Source organism: Mus pahari, chromosome 6, assembly GCF_900095145.1.
Source record: "Mus pahari chromosome 6, PAHARI_EIJ_v1.1, whole genome shotgun sequence".
Taxonomy (NCBI): Eukaryota; Metazoa; Chordata; class Mammalia; order Rodentia; family Muridae; genus Mus; species Mus pahari.
This window is the reverse complement of record NC_034595.1, coordinates 69,429,063-69,442,637: the sequence shown is the minus strand read 5'-3', so window position 1 is coordinate 69,442,637 and position 13,575 is coordinate 69,429,063. Positions and strand designations below refer to the sequence as shown.

The 13,575-nt window shown below is 53.5% G+C and overlaps 1 protein-coding gene across 15 annotated transcripts in view; it reads left to right on the top strand.

Moving 5' to 3' along the window:
- Positions 1-1,461: 1,461 nt before the first annotated feature.
- Positions 1,462-13,575, top strand: part of Ptprf (protein tyrosine phosphatase receptor type F) — an 82,383-nt gene continuing 70,269 nt past the window's right edge. For 14 of the 15 annotated variants that reach the window (XM_029540232.1, XM_029540231.1, XM_029540230.1 and 11 more), the window contains exons 1-2: positions 1,587-1,673; positions 7,931-8,010. The gene's annotated coding sequence lies outside the window, so the exon portion shown is untranslated. Of the gene's footprint in view, positions 1,674-7,930; positions 8,011-13,575 lie in introns of all 15 variants that reach the window. The other variant, XM_021199604.1, reaches the window with a different exon arrangement.

Sequence of the window (13,575 nt, the reverse complement as noted above, 5' to 3'; positions counted from 1 at the left end):
AAGGTCTCACCTCTCGTCTTAATGGTGAAGCCTCGTGGTGTGGGATTGGGAACAGAAAATGGCTGGCGTGGCCTTGGTGACTTTCTAAGTGATAGGTTCACGTGAGGAGCCTGAAGGCTTTAGTGCCAAGGCTGGCTCTTGTTTGGAGAACACCAAGTCCCTATAATCACAACTTGGAATATAAACCTTCAAGGAGGTTTAGTCCCTAGCAGTCCCTAGCACTGCACACACTGGACACGGTGGCACGTGCATTTGAATTTGATGTGAGGTCAATGAAATTCAGATGCAAGTGGCTGGTTTCAGTGTGGTGTGGCTGTGGACAAGGAGTCTGAAGTTCAATGCCGAGGCTTATACTGAACGGGTCTGGAGACTGGGGATCACTTATATCTGCTAGAATTAGTGTAGATGTTGGGATATTGGTCAGCCTCTGGGTGGGGTTGACCTCAGATCAGAGCACGGGGAAAGAGCAGGGTAGAGATAAAGGTTCGTGTGGAGTTTCTGCAAAGCCAGTCCTATCTCGGGTTGCACAATTATTAGCATTGGATCAGATTATTGTACTAAAAGATCACTAAGAAGGGAGAGGTATTGAGATCAGTGTCTGTATTAGGGTGTGTTCCCCACCTCCTCTGGTGACCCAATTCCAATTTTTCTATTGAAATTGAGAGTTTCAGCGTTGGAGCGCTCAGCAGTCAAGAGCAGAGAGGACTTGGGGCTGGTTCCCGGCACCTATGATGAACATGCATATACAAGCACACACACACACACACACACACACACACACACACACACACACTGGCGTGGTGCACACACAAATAAATAAATAAATAAATAAAAATCTGATTTAAAAATCAAGAAATCCCAGCGGGGAAATATTCTTGTCTGGGATAGAAATAAAGCAGAAACTAGAACACACAAAAGCATTGGGATCCGGTGTGAAGCAGCTGCCTTAGTGTAGTATTTTCTTGGGAATAAGGGTCTCAATATTTATACCAGACTCCATTCGGAACAAGGGTTGGGGCTGCTATCAATATCAAACTTATGCCAGGTAGAAGTAATGAAGCCATTTAGTGTTCGAATCTGTAATTGGAGTCAATACACTATAGGCGTTCAGTTAAAAATTACTACTTTTTCTGATTGCTAGGCAAATTTGGGGGTTTGGACTCAACATTAGGTTTAGAGGCGGTTCTGGGCTGAATTGGCGGTAGGGGACCCTAGAGAAGTATTAGGTTCATGTGATGATTTGGGAGGGTCTGGACTTTTGTGTCAGAGTTTGGGTCTATCCACGCTCGTTCCTGAGGTTTAAGCTCAATTCTGGCGTTCCAGGCGGTTTAGACTTGGGGTTGGTCTGCAGCCTCGTTGGGCCTACAGCTCCACTCCTCTACAAGCGAGAGTGCACGAGGGGAGGGGCGGCGCCGGGGACGCGCACGGCAGGGGCAGGGACGCGGGCGCGGGCGGGCGGGCGGGCGCGCGCGGCTGGAGCTGGCGCGGGAGCGGTGGTGGCGGCGGCGGCAGAGGCGGCGGCTCCGGCTCCAGCTCCGGCTCCGGCTCCTGCTCGGGCGGCGGTGGAGGTGGCGGTGGCGGGAGCGGGCGGCGGCGGCGGCAACGGCGGACTGGGAACGGCGGCCTCAGCGGCTCGAGGGGGGACATGCAGACCGACGGCCCCCGGAGAGGCGGTGAGTGACCCCCCGATCCCCCTTCGGGCCCCTCGATGCGCGGCCCTTCCGCGCCATCCCCACCCTGCCCCCGCGTCCGCGGAGCTGAGCCGGGGGCGGGCCCGGGGGCGCCCGGAGGCCGGGCCGCGCCCCCACCTGCCGCGCCCGCGATCTCGAGCCCCCGCCGCACCTGAGCCGCAGCCCGCGCCCCCCGTGCAAAGTTTCCCCGCGCCGGTGGGCGCCCGGGTCCCCATCCGCCGCGGTCGCGCTCCGGGGGCGGCCTTCAGCCTCCCCCGCCGGCCCCGGGCGGGTCCAGGCCGCCTCCCCGTCCCACGGCGCCCCCTCCCCGCCGGCGGAAGAGCCGCAGCCGACGCCGGGTCTCGCGGGCAACCGGGCGCACGTGCGGCCCCGGGACGAGCGGGGCGTGAGTAGCGAGCCCCCCTTTCCCTGGTCTCCGTGAGGAGCGCGGCCCGGGGAGGGGCCGGCCGGGCGGTCCCAACCCCCACCTCGAGCGGCGCCCTCGAGGCCCCAGAGCGGCTCGTCCCGGGAGGACGGGAGCGCTCGGACCCGCTCCGAAAGTTCACTCAGTCGCCTCCCGGCGTCCCGCCCCGTCCCGTCCCGTTCGGGTGTGCCCGGTCCCCAGTCTCTGCGCCCGGGTCTTCGTCTCGGCGCCTTTCTCGGTTTCCCTAGGTGTCTCCGGCTCCCTGTGTCGCTCACCGCCTCCCGATCTTCCTCCCTGCGGTCCCAGCTTGTCCAGCCGTGGGTCTCTCTCCCTTCCCAGTCTCCGTTTCTCTCCCCGAGTATCGGGTTCCTTCTCCCTGGTCTTCCTGTCCTCCCCAGGTCTCCGTGTTCCCTTTCTTCAGGTCTCCGTGTTCCCTCTCCCAGGTTTCCATGTTCTCTCTCCCCGGGTCTCCCTGTTCTCTCTCTCCGGGCTTCCGTGCCTCCATGTCTCTGTAGCCCCCTCCTTAGGTGTCTCTCTGCTTGGTGTCTCTGACTCCCCCTCTGTCAGGCCCCCTCCCCCACTTCTCCGGAATGCGGCCCCTCTGGTTCTTCTTACCCCGGGAGGGGGAGGGGCTAGCCCTTCTCCCCATTTCACCCCCTCCCTCTGCAGGGCCCCTGAGTTGGAGCAGGTGGGGTGGGAGCTCTACCGCTCTACCTGCCCGTGGCTGTGGAATGGGAGGGAGGACCACCCTGAGAGCAGCCAGGCCCGGCCTGGGGATGCTGGATGACCAAGGGTTGTTGTTGAGGAAGACTCCACTTGTGTTTCTGAAGGGACCAGGGTGGCATCCTGAGTGACCCGGTGCTGGCTCCGGCCTGGGAATACGGGGAAGTATTTTCTGGTTGGTAGGCCTGGGAAAGGAAGGGCAGTGGTAGTTCCTGGATGAAGGGCCCAGTCTGGGATCCTCTGGGAGATACCAGGAATCTGATAGGATCCAGAGGAGAGGTCTGACAGGAAATGGGGGTGGGGGGGAGGATTCTGTTTTGGCTCCGTTTTAACTCTTGCTTCAGGGAGTGTGAAAATCCCTGTTTTTATACAGATTATGTGGATCTGCCTAGGGCTCCAACGACTCCTTAAGAACAAGCCTTCACTCAGCTGGCGCTCAGGCCACATACCCCATAGGCCCCACCTTCCCACTGCCTTCTGGTTCTCAGCTCACCCTCCATTCTTCCAGAGCACTTCACCTTCCCTGGAAGGAGGAGCCCTCCTGCAGAAACCCCGCTGTGCTTGCACGCACGGGGCACACCTGTGCGTGCGCCTTGCACACTCAGTCTCAGGCCTTGCTGCACACATGCTTTCTTGCACTTTCTAATACGGTCCCTTCATGGGTTTGTTTCAGTTGAGTTACCGTGGTCCTCTCCCCTTCCTTTATTGGGGACAGTTTTAATAGGATCCGTCTCTTCTTGTAGCTGCATCTCCTTCCCTCTGTCCAGGCCCATGTGCTTAGGGCTATGGGAAGAGGACTTTAGTTCTGGGTGCCGGAGAAGCCGTTTGCTGGGGGTGGGGTGGGGTGGACTGCAGCAAGGCTAGGCTGGCTGGAAACCGGGCCTTGTGAGTTGTGTTGATGTGTAGCAAGGATGCTTGTGCTTTCTCTACACTTCTTCCCAGTCACCTGTACTGGGAGTTTGAGGACCTCAGTGGGAGGAGGTAGCCTCCAGCCTGAACAACCTCTGTGCTCCAGCGTGACAGGGAAGGGGATCTCTTTGCCGGTCTAAGGTTCAGTCCCCTGTAGAATGATAATCAAGTCTAGGGTGGGCCTCAGGACTGCTGTGAGAAGCCAAGAGAACCGTGCGGCTGTTCGAGTGAGCAGGCGCTTCGTGGGGAAGCAGAAGGGAGTCAGTAACCTGCTATTGATTGCTGTCTGTGTGCCAGGCACAGGCCTAGGCACTTTGGGCCTGGCAGTCTTGCTTCCTGTGGGACTAGCAGCTGTGTAGAAAAGGAAGCCTCTCTTAGCAGCTGCTGAGGTGGGTGACAAAAAGCAACTGTCACTCCAAGCCACAGCGAGAGGATTGGAGCAGCTCCTGTGTGACAGGGCAGAGTTGCAGGTTCAGTGTGAGATGAGTCTCAGAGACTACGGAAGGGCTCTCTGATGTGGGCTTTGACAGATCGGTAGGAGTTTGCCAGCTGGAAAAGAGAAAGGGTGCTTTGGATGGAGGGAAGAGAATATGAGCAGCACTGAAAATAATGCAGTGGCAGTCCTTGCCTTGCAGGCTTGAGGCCCTGGATTCAGTTCCCGGCACTGCAAAATTAATTAATTAGTTAATTAAAAAGTTTAGATGGTATGAGTAAAGACGGAGAGATGCTATCTTTTGTGGCCGTGTTCAGAGACACAGCAGCTCACGGAGGCTTGGATGTTCTGTGAGGTACTTGTGACTTCTGGAAACCCAGAAGGGAGAGGTCAGTAACTTAAGGTTTGGGTGGAGACCGTGGGTCATGCTACAGCCGATTTCTTTCCTAGAAGATGGTTCTGGGCTATGGAAAGTTCTGGGTGGAGACAGGATTCCAAGTGAGAAGGATGTTGCGTGCAGAAAGTCAGGTGAGAGAAAGCTAGTTTGGCAGGGAGGAGCACCAGGCCACGGAGAAAGCACATTTGACAGGACAGGACGGTGGGTAGGATGTGGAGTGAGGGAGGGGCCCAGGCTTTGCTGAAGTCCCTGAAGTAGGGACCTGGGGAGGAAAGGCCAAGGCCAGTGGATGTTGAGCTCAGGCCCCGTGTGTTGTCTTTGAAGCACTTGAGTTTTGGTGAAGGTCCAGGTCCTACAAGAGGTTTTAGTCTGAAGATAGTGTCCAACTAAGCCAAAGAAGGACATCGGAGTTCATGAGGGCCAGGAGTGACTTCTCTCAAGCAAGACAGCTGTCAGTAGTGGCCAGGAGCCCACATTATGAACAGCTGGAGTTTGACTTGACCTTGAACAACTTGCTGACCATCTCTGAACCTCATGTCTCAAACGGGCATGAGAAAACTGCATGCCCCGTCGGGTCGTTAGGCAGATTAAAGGTAAGCACGGACTGCTTGGGACAGGGCCTCACGTCCTGTATCGGCCGCTCAGTGGTAGCAGTTGTTTTGATGTTTGTGCTGAAAGTAAAACTCTTCCATCAGAATCCATCACTAAGTCACAGAGTTGTCTCTGGAAGCACACACTGTCCAGACAAAGGCACCTGCATGGCTGCCCTGGGCTGGGGCTTTGCAGGTGGGGTGCTCAACCAGGCAGGGGTTGTCCCCCAGCCTCATGGTCACTGATGGGACTGTTTTGTACCAGTGTATTTGACCTTCAGGGCACAAGCAGGTGTGAGAAGGCTAGTGGTGGGGCCCTGGAGAAGAGAGTTCTTGAGGCGGATGGAGAGGATTCTGAGGAAGGGCAGCTTCCTTGGTCTAATGCCCTCTTCCTCCTAAGATTCTTTGTTCTGCTTTTGCCTCCAGGGTCCAGATGCACCAGATCTCTGTGCTCTGGGCCTCTGGGTCTGAGAACTCCAGTTTATTTCCTCGGCTGTGTATTATCTGCCGCTTCTGGGGACTTTGTGCTGCGGCCCCAGGCCTGCCTGGAGGTTGCTTCAATCCCTGTCTGTGCTCTGGGTTTCTACTTGTTCCTGGTCCCACTGGTGGGCCGGGTTTCAGCCTGGCTGGCAGGTGACGCAAAGCCCAAGCGAGGCCAGCCAGGTTGATGCAAGGGCTTTCCTTCTACGTGATTGTGCTCATGGCTGTTACCAAAGCCCGGTCGGAGACGTTTCTGGGTTGAACTCGGCGTGATTCCTCACTGAAGTCCATCCAGTTAGACCCAGTCTGTCTTCCAGGTGCCTGTGCCGGTTTGTTCTCTGGGTAGCTGCATCCTGACTGTTGTAGCCGTTGTCCCCTTGTGGGTTTAGAGTCGTTCTGTGGACTGCTGGTGGTGACTTGATAGTCTGGGTTGGGGCTCTTTGATCCTGGACTGGTGTGGTCCAGGGCACTGTTCTAGAATACTGCCGTGGGCTGTTCTGTGTTCCCTGGGATCTTAGTAGCCTTGAGGTCCTGTGTGTTTCAGAGACCTGCCTCATGGCTCCTGCTTTAGGTAGAGCCTGTCCCTGTCATCAGGCAGGAGGTCCAGTGCTGCTGGCATGGGGAGTGCCATCATGCGGTGCCTTGAGCACTACTCCTCTGCCTGGGTTCCTGAGCAACGGTGGTGCTAACAGCCCCACGGCAAGCATTGTGAGACTGGGCAGACATCTCCAGACAAACGGGCCTTTGAGTTTGCAACTCAGGAGCCGGTTTCTCTGGCCAGACCTGCTTGGCAGCCTGCTGCTGGAGCAGTGGGCACTGGGAATGTTGTGGAGAAATGTAGTAGACTTGGGGTAGGCAGTCCATACTGGCATCCTAAGGCCTGGGCCTTTGGTTCTGGTCTGGCAGGGGATGGGTGGGTCTGTAGAGGCTGGGTTGGTGAGATCTGGGTGAGGCAGCGTCTTTTTAACCTAACAAGACTCCCTAACTTTCCAAAGGTGACCAGTCTAAAGTGAAGACAAAGGCCAGAGAGATAGTTCAGCAGTTCAAGCAGCACTGGCTGCTCTTGCAGATGCCCAGGGTTTGGTTCCTAGCACCCACATGGTGGCTCACGACCTTCCATAACTCCAGTTCCAGGAGATCTAATGCCCTCTGCTGAACTTGAGCCCCTCATACATGTACAGAGATGGTACATATATGTAATATAGGCAAAACACTCATATACATCAAATACATCTTTAAGAAAAGGTGAAAGCAAGGACAGGTGTGTGTGGAGGTTGTTAGTCTCTGGACAGTGATGAGCATCAGTCCTGGGTCAGTGAAGAGCCATGTGGCAGGACTGGGGTGAGGCTGCAGGGTGATTCCCATGGGTACCAGCAGAGTAGCTGAACTAGTGATGAGGTGATCAGGGGGTGACTGAGCCCTGCCCCACCAGGGCCGGGCTCAGTGCTAGTGAGACCTCGCTAATAGTTTTAGAAGGAAAGGGCAGGGCTCGGATGCGCCGTGCGTGCCAGCGGAGGAGGCATCCAGGGGCACACCTTCATTTTAGAAATTATAGAGAAGCAGAAAGTCAAAAATAAATATTGCTCCTGAAGCTTCTTTGAAGGCTGCTGTGTGTGCTGGGGAGTGTCCTCCAGGCTGGGCTGTTTCCTGTGAATTCACCCTCTCACCATGTGTTGACTGAGCACCTACTATGTGCTGGGTTCCCGCTGGGCTCTGGGGGTAGTGAGTTGAGCCAAGCAAGTGTGCCCCATTTGTCTAATGAGCTTATTTTGGTGACTCAGAGTCACGTCAGTAAATAAATACGTTTGTGGCCACTGCTTTGAGGCAAAGTCCAGGCATGAACTTGACGATGTCATGGAAGGCTTCCCTGAGACGTGTTGGATCTGAACTCTGAGTGCTAACTGGTCAGCATGGGCAGGGCAGGAGAAAGTAGGGCACACTGGAAGATGGGAAGAGGGTGCTCTTGTGGCTGGCAGGTGGGGTTCCAGAGGTGAGTGGGTGACTGCTCTCCACCAGGATCACACGGAATTCACACCCATAGTCTCACTTGGCCTTGAGTCACTCATGGGTATAGGGAAGTGGACAGATGGGCAGGCACATAGTAGGTGTTTCGGGAACATCAAACAAATGCAGTGAAGTAACCAGATAGGTATTTTTACTAAATGGGGGTCAGCTGGCACCCACAGATCTGTAGCCTGCTTTCCTTTCCCCTGCATAAACAAGTTTCAAAAGTCTCTCTGTGTCAGTTTATATTCCGCCTTGATGAAATTCTCAATGGTTTCTCATCTTTTCATCCCTGTCCAGGAAGGAGCGGAGGCCCTGGTGCCCTGCCCTCAGTGCTGACTGCCCAGCGAGAGTGACTGGTGTAAGCAAGTGGAGACCTGGTGAGTGTGCCCCAGTGTGTGGCCGGGGCTGCAGGGACGGCTGTGGGCTGGGCTGAATGCCTTGGATTTTGCTGTGAGATCCAGATAAAGTTGTGGATGGGATGTCCTGTGTGTACGTGTCTGAGAGACGCTAGGGTGGTATGAGGGGGAGGAGGGAGCTGAGCGTTGTTTAGGGAGGTGGGAAAGACAGACCACCACCGTGAAGGGTGGAGGGTGGGACGTGAAGAAGGGGAGCTGTCTGGCTAGCGTGGGGGACAGAGGTGGGGGGGGAATGATGAAGTTCATCAGCTGCCGTAGGAGTGAAATAGGCTTCCAGATGACACCAGGGTCTGCCTGCTTCTCCATTCCCCATGTTTCTGTATGGAAAACAGACTGCCTGTCAACTGAGGAGTATGGGAGGAGGAGCAGAGTACTCAGGGCGGTGGGCTGGAGCTGTAGGGAACAAGGTCAGGCAGTTAGTTAGGAGTCTGCATGGAGGGTTTAGATGTGAGTCTGTAGATGTCTTCCTAAGGGGGCTTTGGAAGAACGAAAGTTCCTGAAGCAACAATGTCCTTACATTCTTCTGTCACTTCATTCACGGAACACTGGCAAGTGGCGCCTCCTGCAAACCAGAGCAGCAGGCAGAGCACGCCCCGTGGATATGATTAGATCTGCATTTAAAGCTGGGCAGTGGTGGCCCACACTTTAATCCCAGCACTTGGGAGGCAGAGGCAGGTAGATCTCTGAGTTTGAGGCCAGCCTGGTCTCCAGAGTGAGTTCCAGGACAGCCAGGTCTACGCAGAGAAACCCTGACCAAAAAAAAAAAAAAAAAAAAAAAAAAAAAACACCAAGCAAGCGAACAAAGAAACAAACAAAAAATCATTTTAAAAAAGGATTATTTTTATTTTATGTGTATGTTTGACTACATGTATGTATATATACCATGTGTATGCCTGGCACTTGTGGCAGCAGAAGACGGGGGTTGGATCCATTACAGAGTGTTGTGAGCCACCATGTGGGTATTGGGAACTGAACCTGGGTTCCCAGCAGGAGCTTTAAAGCACTCTTAACTGCCAAGCCATCTTTCCAGCCCCAGGTTTGCATTTTTTGTGAGCTAAAGGCACCATTGGCTTGTGTTCAGGATGAATTGGAAGGCAGTGATGGCGGGCAGGGCGCCCACTGAGAGGATGGGAGTTAGTTGGGATAGATGAGGGGCAAATTCAAACTCTCCACAAGTTGGGTGTTCAGAATGAAGAAAGAAAGGGCCTTCAAGGGTTTGCTGACCCGGATATCAGGGTATCCTTGAGCTTGGTGGGCCTGTCTCTGTAAGCTTCAAGGCAAGACCCATGCCTCTGGCCATCACCCTGTTCATTGCATAGTTCTAGATAGATGGTTAAACAGAGGAAGCCATGACAAAGATTGATCTGAGCCAGTGAAGAGGCTCAGCAGGTAAATGTGCTTGCTGCCTGACCATCCAAGTTCCATTCCCAGAACCCAGTGGTAAATGTGAAAGCAGAGAATTGACTCCACGGAGTTGTCCTCTGACCCCTGAGTAACCGCACACAATTATAACAAATACATTAAAAAAAAAAAAAAAGAAAAGAAAAGAAAAGAAAAGAAAAGAAAAGAAAAGAAAAGAAAAGGATCTGGTCTCGATGGAGAGGAATGTGGATGCTGTGAGTGGTCACACATGGTGACAGGAGGATTATGTGGAAGGACAGAAGGGGGCTGCCTTAGGCAGGAAAGGTCAGCTGGGGAGAACGGGGGTAAGGACACCATGGACCCTTCTGTCTGTCCTCAGGTGAGGGGGCTGATCTGCTTAAAAATCCAGAAGAGGCTGAGAAAGAAGAGCCCTTTGAGCTCTGGGATGCTGCTTGTCAATGGCCTGTCTGGAGGGTGGAGATGGGGTGTGTATGGGGCCCCGCTCCTTGAGGCTGAGCTAATTTAGAGAGAGATGCTTTGAGAGTCTCCAGGCCAGGAAGGTGCTGATGTGAACGTCAGGCAAGTTAGGATAGGACTGCCTGTGGTTGAAGGTGTAAGTGATTCTTAGGGGACTGGGTTCTAGAACTGGGTCAGCCTGTAGGCCGAAGGCTTGTCATCTGTCAGGGTTTCTCAGTTGTGGTACTGTGAGCTTTCTAGACAAGGTGATACTTCTTCGTGGGTCTGGCCTGATGTAAGATGTCGCAAGTATCCTGCGATTCTTCCCATTAGATCCTGGCTAATGCCACCTACCTCCATCCCCAGGCCTAACAATCAGAGATGTCTTCAGACATTCCCTCATGTCCTGTGGCAGGGAAGAGCCACCCTGGACTGAGAACCACTGGTTTGTGATTTCACTAAATCTGTACAACCTGGAAACCCAGGGGGAGTCACTTGGAAGGTGTGTTTATGGATCACTTGAATCCGGTTCTGAAGTGGGCAAGAGGAGGCAGGAAAGATGGTGAATATTAATCTATGGGATCCCTCCCCACACCCCCAAGGAAAAGGCTGAGGGGTTGTAGCTGTAGGAGGAAATTATTTTGATTTTTGTTTGTTTCACAACGAGTCCCTTGTTAGGTTCTTGGCTGCCACTCACAGAGATTTTGACACCTGAGGTTTCCCCTTTGACTCCCCAGACATACAGAAGCTGAGGGCTACAAAAAGGGCCTCAGTGTAGTTAGAGGATCCCTAACACTGGAGTGGGAGGGGATGTTGTCCCTGGCTGTTCACATGGATTCTGGCAGCCCGGCTGGAGGAGGTAAGACAGTCTCAGGCTCCTTCCTGCCAGCCACCCTTCTCTGGGCCGGGGTCAAGGAGAAGGTTGTGATTTATTCCCATCATAATCCAGCAGTTGGGTTGGTGAGAGTTGGACCCATGCTGGTTTTCCCTTCCCAAGTGTGACAAGGCCTCAGCGGTGGCTGCTGCTGCTGCTGCAGTGCCACGCGGTGAACTGTCCAGGGCATGACAAAAGGGCTCGCTTAGCTGCCGCCACAGGTTAGAAGATGAACAGCTCATAGCTCTTCCGCCCCGTGTGTAGCTTGTCGCTTAAGCCCTGGCTGAGCACACTGTGGAACCCAGGATGCCCCTTCTTCTGTCCATGGCCATGTTTGGACTCCAGTCTCCTGGGAGCCAAGGTCCTGGCCTGAAGAGGAGTGGTGGGGGAGGCTAGAGGAACAGGTGGTATTTGGAGACTAATTAATATTTGTGAATAATAACCCATGCCCACGGGGAAACAAATCAATCTGTGTTTGCATATTCATGAGGGGGCCTTTAGAATGGTCCCAGCTGTTTTCCATCCGGGAATCCCTGGGTCCTGGCGTCATATGGTCCCTTGGGGGTCCTCTTTGGCCCTGGCAGGAATGGCTAGGGTGGATCTCATGGAAGTGACACGCATTTTCCATGAGACACATACACAACTCCTGTGGCTTGGTGTTGTGCCTGCTGATCCCTCTTTCCTCAGAGCAGAGGTTCCCAGGCTCTTTGGTTTCACACACAGTTCAGTTTCCAAAAGTGCTTAGGGCCAGACAGGGGGTTAGCAGTTTTTTTTTTTTTTTTTTTTTTTTTGCCAAGTAAGGACATTATTAAACAAAACAAAACAAAAAACAACTGCTATCTGCTGTCCCTATCACCTCATACAAGAAAGGGTATTTTAGCACCAAGGACAAAATTTGAGAATAAAGGACATTTCTTCCTAAGAAAGGGCAGTTGGCAGCTTTACAGTGGTGTAGCAAGGAAAAGAGATATATCAAAGCCATTCTGAATGTAGAAAAATTACACTCAATTATATCCTATAATATCGTATGCCACGTAATTGTTTTCCTGACCAAGTATGTCAGTTCAGTAGAACCGTCGGTCCTCAGTGCAATTCACAGATGAGCTTGAGTGCCCGCGGGTTTGGGCCTTGATTCTATCTGAATTGTCCCGGGCACAAGCTCATCCGTCCACACTGGTGGAGTGATGGTCTGTTCCAAGCACCGCTCGCTGTGTTGGGTGCACGAAGCCATGGCAGTCCAGCAAGGCAGACTCGTTCTGCAGGGGACCTGGAGACCAGGGTGTAGGCAGGACCAACATCTAGACTTTTAAGCCCAAGCCTGGGACTCAGGGTGCTCACCTCTCTTCTGATGAGGGAGGAGGCCCTGGAGCTGGGAGCAGCCTTGAACTGCCTGACACCAGGGGAGGCTCTGTGCCCGGAGTCCAGGGGTGGCCAAACGGTTCCCTGTTCGTCCCTGGGGTCTCCTGGTGTTTCTAGTTGTCTGTGGCCTTGTGTTCAAGGACCACTGGAAGCAGCTCTCTTTGGGGGAGAGAATGTCTAGATCTTTCAACTTAAAAAAGAAAAAGGTTTAAATATGAGTGTCTGCGTGTCTGTATACTATGTATGTGTCTGGAGCCCACAGAGGGCAGAGGAGGGCATTGGATCCACTGGAACTGGAGTTGGACGGTTGTGAGATGTCGTGTAGGTGCTAGGAAAACTGATGCAAGTCTTCGGGCAGCCTGTGCCTTTAACTCTGAGCCATCTCTCTGACCCCTATTTTCATCTCGTTTGCCCATTTGCTACACTGTGGAAGTGTACACAGTGTTCTGAACACCCTCCCTGACATACACAGGGGATCTCGAATCCCCAAGTCAGAGCTGCCGGCCTTTGCCATGCTGGGGCTTGGGCTCAGATAACACTTGTGGCCAGATTTTTACTTACCTGTTCTGGGAGTGAGACACTATGGTGGCTTTACTGAGAGGAGCTTTGCTCCCCTTTAATAGTTAATATCGGCACCCCCACCCCGTGTCTGTGACACCTTTGTGGACATCCCTGTGATGTCCTTATCAGGCAGCTGTACCCGCAGATGTCTGTACCCTCTGTGTACCCCCACATGATGTCTGGACCAGACGCTGTTACCATCATGTCTGCACCTGGGAGTTAACCAAGCTGTGATTGCTATACTAAGGCAGCTACAGAGGGATTGAGGCTCTGTAACTGTACTGGGGAGTTGTGTCCCATGCTGACTGTGCCTGTGCATTTTTGTACAGCATAACATCTATTCTGTATCATCCTTTTATTTCTGTACCAGGGAGCTGTGTCCCCATGACACTGGTGCTGAAGATGATGTCCATATAGTGTCTGTGCTGGGGTGGGGAGCGTGCCTGGAGTACCTGAGCACACACGTTAAGCTTTTGTGATGTCTCAGCCACAAGACCTGCCTCGACCACTCTGCCTGACTTATGGGGTGTCACACTTCTGAGTTGTACTTGGGGTAATGGTACCAAAGCTAGAGTCCTATCTGAATACAGTGTTCCCATGGTAACCTGGCCAAGGCAGTTCACCACCTGATGTCCTCATAGCCGCACTAAGATAACCATGGTACTATGATGAACAAGCCAAGATAAGACTTTAACAGAATAGGACCCCCATCCTGACGTGGCAGTGTGTGGCCTCACTGTGGACTGAACCACTTCAGCTCTGTGGTCCCTAGAGGAACTCCCGACCTAGAATAAGGAGTGCTGGGGGGCTGGAGTGATGGCTCAGTGGGTAAGAGCACTGACTGCTCTTCCAAAGGTCCTGAGTTCAAATCCCAGCAACCACATGGTGGCTCACAACCATCTGTAATGAGATCT